The following is a 12052-nucleotide window of genomic DNA, read 5'->3' on the forward strand; positions in this document are numbered from 1 at the left end:
ATTGTATAGCGCAACACGTTCTCTATTACCAGGAAGCTGGCTACGTCTCTGAGGACCATCAGAACCAGCAGACCCAAAAACAGGTCCGAGCGACTGAAAGAAATTTGTCGCAAGGGGAGAATTACGATTACGAGTAGAGGGAGAAGAATAAGACACAGGACTAACAAGAGAAGGAGTAGAGACATTAGCAGCAACAGGGGTTAACAACACAGGAGCAGTAGCGGGAACAGGAGTATGTGGAAGCGGAGGAGCAGTAGGAATAGAAATAGGCAAAGGAGCAGGAACAGGCGGAAGAGCGGGTGCAGGTTGAGGAACTGGTGGAGGAATAACAGGTGGAAGAACAGGTACGGCAGGGACCACAGGAACTGCGGTACCCTGTACGTACGGAGGTGGCGACTTCATAAGATAGGACATTAAAGAATCCTCAACTGCCTCTTCCTTTTTATCCGACTCCGTAGGCAAAGCAGGATAGCATTTGTCTATGGACATACGCTGTAATCTCTCAAACACTTCCTTATCCTTATCCTCCTTATCACGCTGAAACTGCTCAGCTTTCTTCACTATAGTAGCAACAGGATCTCGCTGACTACGTTTATTTTGTCTGATCTCTTTCTGTCGGGCTTCTTTGCGCCAGAACCGAAAGGCATCAAACATGGCCGGCCTAGATTTGCGTTCGAACAACTTTATTTCCAAATTATCTAAGATCGACGCTTCGAAGCTACCGTGAGGTGGCCAACGAAGATCGCCGTCTTTCTTTGTATATTTAACCCAATAATCGTTAAAAGCAATTGGGCCTAGCCCATGTTTGCTATATAAATCATAAGTAGGAGTTCCAACCGGAGGTATCGGACACGAGTCCTCCAGCAGGGAATCCGCACCACAAGGTCTAAAGCAACTGAACAAAGTACTGCGACCAGGCATCTCGCACACTAGCCGAGTTTCACAAACTTCAAGGGTTACGGGATTTCGGGATTTACCAAGTCCCAGCAAAGAACTAAACCCTCGGTCTTTGGCGGCTGCAGTCGTCAAACAAATACAACAACAACAAAGTACGCTAGCAAAGTGTCACCGACAAAAACACTCACACAGCGTGTACAACAAAGACACCCGCTAAAGTGTCTACAACAAAAACACTCGCTAAAGTGTTTACAACCAAGAACTCTGGGAGCGACCCACAAATACTTAACTCAAAGATCAATGGCGTCCTCAGGAAGGCCCGTCAATCGTCTCGCTATACCAAGGTCTACGCCAGGCACCAAAACAGGTCTACAGTCAGGGCAGCAGTCCGTCGCAGCCGTTAGGAGGCGGGAATCTTCGCGGGAAAAGTCTTCGGGCCACTTATTTCGACAACAGGATCGATGAAGCGGGGTGCACCTTCCCTCGGAGATTTCACACGAAGTTCCTCACGATCGTCGGGCTTGGACCGGTACCACTGATGCAGCCCCACGTTGGGCGCCAACTGAAGGACTGGGTTCTTCTTTTGGACCCAGCGGTGCCAGGGCACAACACCTGAAACCTTCGTGGGTAACCTGCTCCGGCGTACAAGTCACAGAGACACGGGACACTTCCTTCGGCGTCAAAGAGTCAAGGTTTATTTACTGCAGGGAACACAGAAGTCACAGGAAGTACATCGAGTGTAGTTCGGGGAGACTGCTTCAAATTGCATTTGTGGATCGCTCCTTTTATACAGTTTTTACCCATAGGATAACATGATACACAATAGTTTACAACCTGGTTCCCACAAGTCGCTCTCAGAGGGGTCGCTTTGGTCACTTTGAAACACATAAGGTCCGGAACATAAGTGCGGAAACATTTGGCGGTTCCCAACTGTAAAAACCCATCTTCCCACCATTAGCAAAGTCCAATCAGCAGTAAAGTAGATCGAAATAGGAACGAAGACAGGTGCAGAGGAAGACGGAGACAGTAGGGAGATCGGAAAGGGTGTAAAAGGGGAGGTATCGAGGAACACGAGATACAGGCATCAAAGGGACGTGCCTAATGAGATGCACGACTGAGACAATAAGCCCGTGCGGCAAGATGAGCCTCGAGCGGCGTCATCTGCCTTACAGCAGCCACCCCCTCATCATAAAGACACTTACAAAGAACATGTGTCTTCCGCAAATATCTTGGGAGTCCCAGGGTCGCGAAGCGGACAGCGTCCGTTCGCTGGCTACTTGAGGGCAAGAGACAAAATGGATGCCGTATCTAAGATGGAACCCGTGGGTACAGATGAGAAACCCACATAACAAACGAATGATTTAAGTTAGCACAGCGAAACTGCGCACACTTACTAAACTCGACATTTGCGGTTCATAGATACTAGACTCGACCATATTCGTGTGAGTCGAAAACACCACTTACAATTGTCACGGAACCTCACATCGACATACAGTTCCCCGTCCGGTTCTTCCATGGGCCTGTCTGTCAGATCCACCCTCCCCTTTGTCTCCTCTTCAGTCCTATACAAACAGTCATGTATGTCATCATCATTTGTGTCAGTATCCGTGGGGATAGGTAACAAGGTGGCGGGGTTCAATGTGGCACACCTTTTAATTGTTACATGGGGCGCAAAAAGAGTCATCTCGTAACCCGTCAGACGAGCGCTTGTTAAATGCTGTGTCTGTGTCCTGTTCAGTAAAATATCCACAGCATGCGGTACCATTACTGTGAGATCTGATCCCAGCACGAGCCCTGCCGATTGTCTTATAGAGACCGCAGCAGCCGCCGTGGCTCTCAGACAGCTCGGCAGCGCTCTTGCCACATTATCGAGCACTGCAGAGAAGTATGCACACGGTCTCTGCTTTCCCCCAAAACACTGAGTTAAGACAGACAACGCGCAACCTTCCGCCTCGTGCACATAAAGAACAAAAGGCTTCTGGTAATCAGGTGTTCCAAGAACTGGCGCAGAACACAAAGACGTTTTTAGTGACTCAAACGCTTCCTGACATGCGGGGGTCCAGGGTAGGGGTTCGCGCACTTCTTTGGTAGTCAGATACAATAGGGGTTTTGTTAGTAACGCATAGTTAGGTATCCACTGACGACAATACGATGTTATGCCTAGGAACGCGCGCACCTCTCGCTGCGTGTTAGGTATTTGCATGTTAGTGATCGCTTTTATGCGCTCCGGCGTCAATCTCCTCCCCACTTTCGAAAGGAGGTAACCGAGGTAGGTGACCTCCGTTCGACAGTATTGAAACTTCGGAAGGGACACTTTATGCCCCCTCTTTGCCAAATGGTGTAACAGTTTTACAGTAGCATCCCGACAACCCTGCTCATCATCCGATGCTATTAGGATATCATCCACGTACTGCAACATTACGTTGCCAGGTGGAAGTACCAGGTCATCCAATTGTGCCTTTAGAGCCTGACTGTATATACTCGAACTCTCCGTGTACCCCTGGGGAATTCTCTTGAAGCGGAAACTTCGACCAGCCAATGAGAATCCGAAGAGGTAACGGCTGTCCTCATGTACCGGAATACTGAAGAAAGCATTTTTCAAATCTAGGACAGAGAAATATTTGGCCGAAGGTGGAATCATTGTCAATATCGTAGTGATGTCCGAGACCACCGGATACTGTGGCTCCACTACTCTATTTACCTGCCGCAAATCAATCACAAATCTATAGACATCAGGAGTATTATCAGTTGCATCAGGTGACCGTCTTTTAAGTACAGGCAAAATAGGGCTGTTACATATATTCGAATCAGTCTCTTCTACAACTCCAGACTGTATTAAATCTTGAATAATTTGTAACAAGGCCTTCTCACCCTCTTTAGGTATTCTGTATTGTGGAATTCTGGGCAATTTGGCTCCCACCTTCACTCTTATTGACACCGGGGCAATATCCATTCTCCCTACATCATTATCACTGGCAGCCCACAAGCTGTCGGGTATGCCTCGAAACTCAGGTGGCAACGGGTCGTCTTTTGAAAAGCACTGTAGTGGGCGGGCAACGTTGGGGCCTAGAGTAAGGTACACGCCATCCGGAGAACAATAAATGGTGGCATGCAATCTCTTCAATAAATCTAAACCCAGCAAATTTTCTCCACAATTCGATGTCAATAAAAACGGTGAGTCAACAGTAAAAGGGCCAATCGTTAACGTGAGAAGTTTAGAAATGGGGCTAATCACCGGAGTTCCTGCAAAACCCACGGATATGTTATTCTTGCCAGACAGAGCCGCCCCTGGGACCCGAGAACGAGCCACTGAACTTTTCATTGCACCCGTATCCACTAGAAATTTCTGTTGAGACCCTAGTAAGTCGGCTTCGACATAAGGTCCCCTCTGATCAACTTCCATAAGTACTGGTCCCATGCTCTGTCCTACGCTGTCCTAGTTGTGGGAGAACCCTGTCAAATCGTCCACTGAATAATCATTGTTGTAATACTGGCCCCCACTCCTCTGCGACTGTTGTCTATCTGTCCCGTTGTCAAAGTAATTGCCTCCGGGTCTCCCGCCTCCTTCTGATCGCGCAGCCTGTCTCCCAAAATCACCACTACCTCGTCCTCGTCCTCTTCCTGGACCGGTACCTGACTGGAGCAGCGGGCAGTCTCGCCACCAATGCCCTTCCTGCTTACACTTGACGCACTGGTTCGGTCCCAGCCTTTCCCTACTCTCACCTCTCCCAAAACCACCTCCGCGACTCAGCGCCGCACTTCTTCCTCTGCCTCTTGCCACTTGCTGCAACAAAACCCTCGTCTTCAAATCTTTAGCCTTCTTCTCCTGCTTGTCCTTGTTCTCATTTTCCCTGTGCTCGTAATATTGCGCCATACTTAGTATTCCCGAAGGAGAGGACGTCGTCCACGTGCTCTCCGACGCTTGCAGTCTAGCTGATATTTCAGGCAATAAATTTGTGACAAACCTGTTAACAAAGAGTCGTAACCCTCCATCCTGTGACACATCCTGTCCACTAAAATCCATGAACGTTTCCTCAAACCTCGTAAAGAAATCTGAGACCGCCTCATCCTTTTTCTGCTTGCAAGCCGTCAATTTGTCCCAATCTACCTTTTTCGGGGGAATGAGAGAATGCATATACTTTATAATGCGCCCTGGCAAAGCTAATATCTCAGCCCTCGGCTTCTCCCCTGGCTTACGCTCCTTGTCCCAATCCTGCAACTCCTGCCATGTACCTCCCAGCTCCTCCGTATGATCCGTGCCTTTCACTTGTCGCCACACATCAACCGGGACCAAAAGCCCGAAAAATAATTCCACATCAGCCAACGTCATCACAGTAGAAGACGCTGCTTCCGTGAGCTCTTTATAATAGGCGGTCGGATTCTTTCTGGAATCCGGTAGCTGAGCCTTCAATGACAACACCTCGCTTCTCTTCCATGGCGTATACACCCATTGCTCCTGAAAATGCGCATCAATTCTGTTCCGTGTGACAGCCCTCGTGACTGGGTCTAACAACTCAGGGACCTCAGGATGAAAAATAGGGTGCACCTCTCGCATCGGGTGGAGACCTGGGAAGTGGGGTGTACCGACAGAGGGCAATTCATTCCTGTATTGCAACAGCGCGCGCAGACTACTCATCACTTCCTTCACCCCCGTGTTCGTTCTGTACGCCCCAGCCTGTATATCCCGTAAAACCGCCGGAGCCACGCCTCCATACCCCTGCTCCCATAGCGGTATCAATACATTAGACATGTGCCACAAAGCGTGCTGCTGCATCAAGGGCTCAAAATCTTTCATGGTGGACCAAATATCTTCGAACGAATAAATATTATTCCTGGCCCATTGGCATGCCTGATTAGCCACCATACTTTTTTCATCTAAACCAACTGTAGAACGTGTAAGCAGCTTCCGTATCTGTGAAAACAATCCGCTACCTGCGCCGCGACTCGGTGTTAGCATCTCCTGACTGGGGGTGGTACTAGCTGAAACAGTAGGGAGGGCTAAAGAAAATGGTGAGGGGGCAGGCGAAGTGGTCTGGAGTAGAGAAACGAGGGGTGTCGAGGGTAGGGATTGTTGGGGGGCACTCGCTGAAGGACCTGGAATGGCACTACTAGGGGCCGAAAGTGGCAAGGAGGGGTACAAGGGCTGCGGGGCATAAGGGGGTGGGGGCCGGGCATTCAAAATGTCCTCCATCTCATCTGGGTCGTCCTCTCTCACTACGTAACTTTTATTTTCCTTCAACCTACAAAGTCTATCTGCGCGCTCCATGCGTAGTGCATTCTCATTCCCCACCTGTTCCTTCGCTTTCTGCGCCATAGTCTGGGTGGACTTTTTATACTCCTCTTTCTCCTCTCGCATCTTGCGTTTCCTGACCTCTTTCTGCCACACTCGCAAAGAGTCGAACATACTCTGACGGCTACGCCTAGCAAACAGTTTGTCTTGCAAATAATCCAACTTAGCTTCATCAAAAGAACCCGTCAAAGGCCATTGTAAATCTACATTATCAGCAGTGTACCGATGCCACAAAGTACCAAACAAAATCGGGACCAGTCCATGTTTAACATACATATCAAAACTCGGTGTCCCTTCAGGGGGTGCAGGTTGGCTCTCGGCCAGTCTAGTATCTGAGGGTCGACAACAGCATCCAAAACATCGCAACTTGCTAAAACACGGCATCTTTGCTTTATCTGGAATCACAACTCAAGTTCATTCACACACAAACATATAGACGTACATCAGAGAACCACGTACACATATACAATATCTCCAAACACGTGTTACCAAATGGGACAAGGCCCGTCGACCAAGTCCTGGGGAACCTGGACTCTACCGCAGACCGAACAGTACGCTAACTGTTCTGAGGAAGGGGAACAAATCCGCCACCCGTGCGGCACTGTGGATCACTGCGCACTTTACCGCGGGAAACCCGGATCACACCTCCACTGAATCACCACACTAGGAGTTCAGGGTAAGCGCACCAGAGTCTACCCACAATGAGCCACGCCTTCACCACAGTACCATTCGGTCGGATCACTACAAACAATTACCTCGAAATACGTCCCCAACCCCGTCAAGTCTGTCAGAGCACCAACTCGTACTCTGAGTTCCCCGGAGCACACTAGCCCCAGGAGCACACCGGCTCCTCAAACCATCGGAGACACTCTAGTCTCCCAGAACACTCCCGTTCCTGCAGCAATCACAGGTGGACCACTCACCTTCCGTAGGCGGCACCGACCTCTACCGTTCTCCACCTCCGGCTGCCAGGACCAACACGGTCAGCTTCAAGTTCCGCCTTCTGGACCCCGGCGTAAGATCCGAACCGGGACCTCTCCCGATCAGCAGGGTGGGGCAGCGCTGCGAGAACCAAGCTCGGCATCAAATGGGATCCCGGGCCCACCGTGCCGACCAGCGGGTCCCCGGTCTTCTGCTACCCACTTACGGGTGAGAAAGATCCTTATCGCGGGGTCCCTATTCGGGCGCCATCTGATAAGCGTGGCTCAAATCCACCCGAGTGACTTACAGCACTCACCTATAATTACCTTACAGGAAGTCAGCCGGACAGTGGAGAAGTATAAACAAAAATCTTTATTAGGCCAAACCACACTCATATGAGAGGGCCCTGTCCGACCTCACTCCTAGGAGTACGAACGAGAGGACTGACTCTCTGCATCACAGCAATACATTATAACGTAATACAGTAAATGGGGTACGCCCCTTGTGGAAAGTTACCGGGCCTCAGAACAGTGGACAATGCTCTCATACAGCAGGCATCTGCACCTGCAAGGGATACATTATTATCTCTGCTCAAGGCCATGGAGCTAGGCTTCAGCGCCTCTGGGCATGAGAACATTGCAGATAACGGAACTTGTTAGTTTCGGCCACAGTAAGCCGAGAAACGAAAACTGCTGTCTTAGTATATTTCTGTATTCCTGCGGGAGGGGCATGAGCGAGCAGAACCCGCAGGCACAGAGAGTTACACAAAATGGTGGCGCACAGGCTAAGCTAAGAAACTAATATGGTCACGCATACATTTGAATATAAGTAATAGGTAAGAATATGAATTCAGCATAAGTGTATATATGAAATGCATTAGTTAGTCATATGATGCTAACTCACACGTCATCATAGGGTAATTAGAGCATCGAAAAGTGAATTCTATCAGGGTCTTTTTTGGGAGATAGGCCAGGCCCCTAGGAGGCGTGCCTGATGCCTATGGAGTTCCTGAGTGGTGGCCTGAGGCGTGGGGGCGTGCCATAGGCAGCAGAGGGCCGGAAAGCCATTGGCCCTAAAAGAGGCGGGAAGCTAGACCATTGGTTTGCTGCGGCAGTAATTTTGCCGTCTAATTTAAAAAGTCTCTGATGGCAAAGGAAAAAAAAAAATAAAGACAAGTGTTATGCAATTGTGGTTTCTTTTTACATGTGTGGTAATGTATTGGGTCTGATAAACATGGCCATCATGTCAAGCAACAGCCCGGGTCTGGCAACATGTCCAGGCATTGTTCTGTAACATCGTGGAGCGTGCTGCAGCAACCCTAGACTGCTAGTTTGCCAGTGCAATATTTTGCACAGCCTAACTTTAAAGTCTCTGGTGTAAAAGGATACCAGTAATGAAAAGGAAAAATAAATAAATAAATATTTTAAAGTCTCTGATGTAAAATGATGGCAGTTATGAAAAGGAAAATAAATAAAATAAAAAATAAATAAAGACAGGTGTTATGCAATTGTTACTTCTTTCTACATGAGAGTAATGTGTTAGGGATGATAAACATGGCCAGCATGTAAAGCAACAGCTGATGGTTGAGTAGAGACTTACCTGTGCGCGCCATGTTGGCTGGGCAAGCAGGGACATGTCTGGGCATGCAGGGACATGTCTGGGCATGTTCAACGGGTAGTTCCGGCTGCAGGAGGGTGTTGCTTGAGCAGTGGGGATGCCCATCTGTGGAATCGAAGCCCTAGAGTGTTGCTGGGTCTTTTTGGAGGTAGACCAGCCCCCTAGGAGGCGTGCCTAATGCCTATGGAGTTCCTGAGTGGTGGCCTGTGGTGTAAGGTCGTAGCCATAGCCAGCAAGGGTGGGAATTCCAATGTCCCCAGAAGAGGCAGGAAGCTAGACTGTTGGTTTGCTGGAACAGTAATTTTACTGCCTAATTTTAAAAAGTCTCTGATGGAAAAGGAAAAATAAATAAAATAAAAAATAAATAAAGACAAGTGTTATGCAATTGTGGTTTCTTTTTACATGGGGGTAATGTGTTAGGTATTATAAACATGGCCATCTTGTAAAGCAACAGCCGGGGTCTGGCAACATGTCCAGGCATTGTTCTGTAACATCGTGGAGCGTGCTGCAGCAACCCTAGACTGCTAGTTTGCCAGTGCATTATTTTGCACAGCCTAACATTAAAGTCTCTGGTGTAAAAGGATGTCAGTTATGAAAAGGAAAAATAAATAAATAAATATTTTAAAGTCTCTGATGTAGGAGGATGCCTGTTATGAAAAGGAAAATAAATAAAATAAAAAATAAATAAAGACAAGTGTTATGCAATTGTGGCTTCTTTCTACATGGGAGTAATGTGTTAGGGATAATAAACAAGGCCATCATGTAAAGCAACAGCCGGGGTCTGGCAACATGTCCAGGCATTGTTCTGTAACATGGTGGAGCGTGCTGCAGCAACCCTAGACTGCTAGTTTGCCAGTTCAATATTTTGCACAGCCTAACTTTAACCCCTTACCTGCAGCGGCTATTCCGCCGCAGTGCTAAGGGGGCGGGGCGGCCGCGCGGCGGCCGCATGCTGGTGACGGAACCGCTCCGTCACCAGCCTCGGTTGAGCTGTGCTCATGACGGAGCGGTTCCGTCATGGCCCGCCCCGCTCAATAGAACGCTCAGCGCAGGTGCGGAATTTGCGCCGCGCAGGTGTTCCGAGCGGGCCATGACGGAACCGCTCCGTCATCAGCACAGCGCACCCGCAGCTGATGACGGAGCGGTTCCGTCATCAGCGTCCAAGGGGTTAAAGTATCTGGTGTAAAATGATGCCAGTTATGAAAAGGAAGAATAAATAAATAAATATTTTAAAGTATCTGATGTAAAATGATGCCAGTTATGAAAAGGAAAATAAATAACATAAAAAATAAATAAAGACAGGTGTTATGCAATTGTTACTTCTTTCTACATGAGAGTAATGTGTTAGGGATGATAAACATGGCCAGCATGTAAAGCAACAGCTGTGAACAGTATAACAGGCCAATGCATGGTTCTTTAACAGGGTAATGGGCGTTGCCAAACACCTAGACTGTAAGGTTGCTGGTGCAACATTATGCACAGCCAAGGTTGAAAGTCTCTGATGTAAATGACACTAATTATGAAAAGAAATAATAAATAAATGATATAAATAAGGCAATCAATATGGTCCACAGACTCGGCTACAAAGCTTTTTACTGCGGGGCGATTGCATCTGTAAGAGGCAGACCTTCAGGGGGTTTAATAATTTGGATAAGAATATCCCTGAATGTTGTTGTTTCACCATTGAATATTGTTTCCAATGACTTGCTTGGGGTAAAGTTGACTACCAAGGACTTGGGCGATGTCTATTTGATAAATATTTATAATAGACCAAATACCCAAAACAAGGAATCACTGGTCATAGAACAACTGAGTTCATACTTAGGCAATCTGGATCCAAACTCCCAAGTTATCATATGTGGGGACTTTAACTGCCAATTCGAGCCTGTGTTGGGGCTCGAAAACTTGTTAGAGTATGAAGATAGGGCCCATGACATTCCTGCCCTAGACAGTGTAAAATCTGTTAAAAATTCTGTGGCAGTTATGCAGATTTTTGAGTTGACTGTATCGAATGATTTAAGGGCATGCAACGGTCGCCTTGACCCAGATAAACCCGCAAACTATACATATAATAAGGGGACCTCTAAGTCACTGATAGATTACATTTTGATCACATCCAACCTGTGGCATCTGCTGTTCTGTTGAACCTTAATGTCGTGAATAGACCAGAAAGCGAACACTTTCCTTTACAATTGGGGTTACTCTCTCACCACTTTTTCACACTAGGTGACGAAATAGAATCCACTAGGGAGGTGGGAGAGGTTGAGGTTTCTAACCACAGAAAAGCTATAAAGTGGCCACACATTCTAGCAAAAGAAGACATACTTGTGGGTATCTACAATACCTTTTCAGACATCATCCCCCTATACGACTTGAGATTGGGTTCCCAGGAAGTACTTAAAATGCATTACCATCTAGTAGAATCATTAATCCCCCTCCTGAGTAAAACATGTCGCACCGATAAGGGTACTACAAGGCAATTAGAATTAGAAACACCATGGTACAATAAACAGTGTCGTCTAGCAAAATGTAATTTAATCAATGCCGTGAAATCGAAAGACCAGATGAGGGTAAGAGAGTGTAGAAACATATATAAAAGACTCCTCTCTAGTGCAAAAAAGGAATGGGACAACTGAATCTGGGAAGATCTTTTAACCCTTTCGATGCTCATGACGAGCTCAGCTCGTCATGATGCACAGTTGAGCTGTGCTGATGACGAGCTGAGCTCGTCATAAATAAAGTAATAAAGCAATTTCCAGCACAGGGGGGGGGGAAACGCCTAGCAGCCAAGGTGTTAAATGCTGCCAGGGAGCATGACCAAAGTACCTTTTGGAACTTGATATCAAAGAATAACAAAAAGGGTAGTTCAAATAGGGACTTTTTCCTGGATGAAAAAATTTGGTATGATCACTTTGTAAAATTATATGATGTGACAGATGTGTCTTCAGACCAATTTAATTTGGGTCCTTCTACTTCGTGCACTATTGCACCCAAATTTAGTATCAAAGAGACTGAATGTGCAATTAAGGCAATTAAGGCGGGCAAGGCACCAGGCCCGGACAAATTACCAGGGGACCTATTTACCCATAACATTGATGTTTGGTGCCCGTATATAAATTTATTGTGTAATTCCATTCTACTGGGAACCCCGATTCCTGAAACGTGGAAGGGGGCAGAAATAGTGACCATTTATAAAAAAGGGGATCGCTATAACCCAGGTAATTACAGACCGATTAGTTTAATTGATATTTTACAAAAAATCTTTGCCAGGCATATTTTAAACCGTCTTTTAGATTGGATAGAGGATTCTAAAATCCTCTCTAAATA

The sequence above is a fragment of the Lissotriton vulgaris genome, chromosome 1_1 (assembly GCF_964263255.1).
Source record: "Lissotriton vulgaris chromosome 1_1, aLisVul1.2, whole genome shotgun sequence".
NCBI classification, from domain to species: Eukaryota; Metazoa; Chordata; class Amphibia; order Caudata; family Salamandridae; genus Lissotriton; species Lissotriton vulgaris.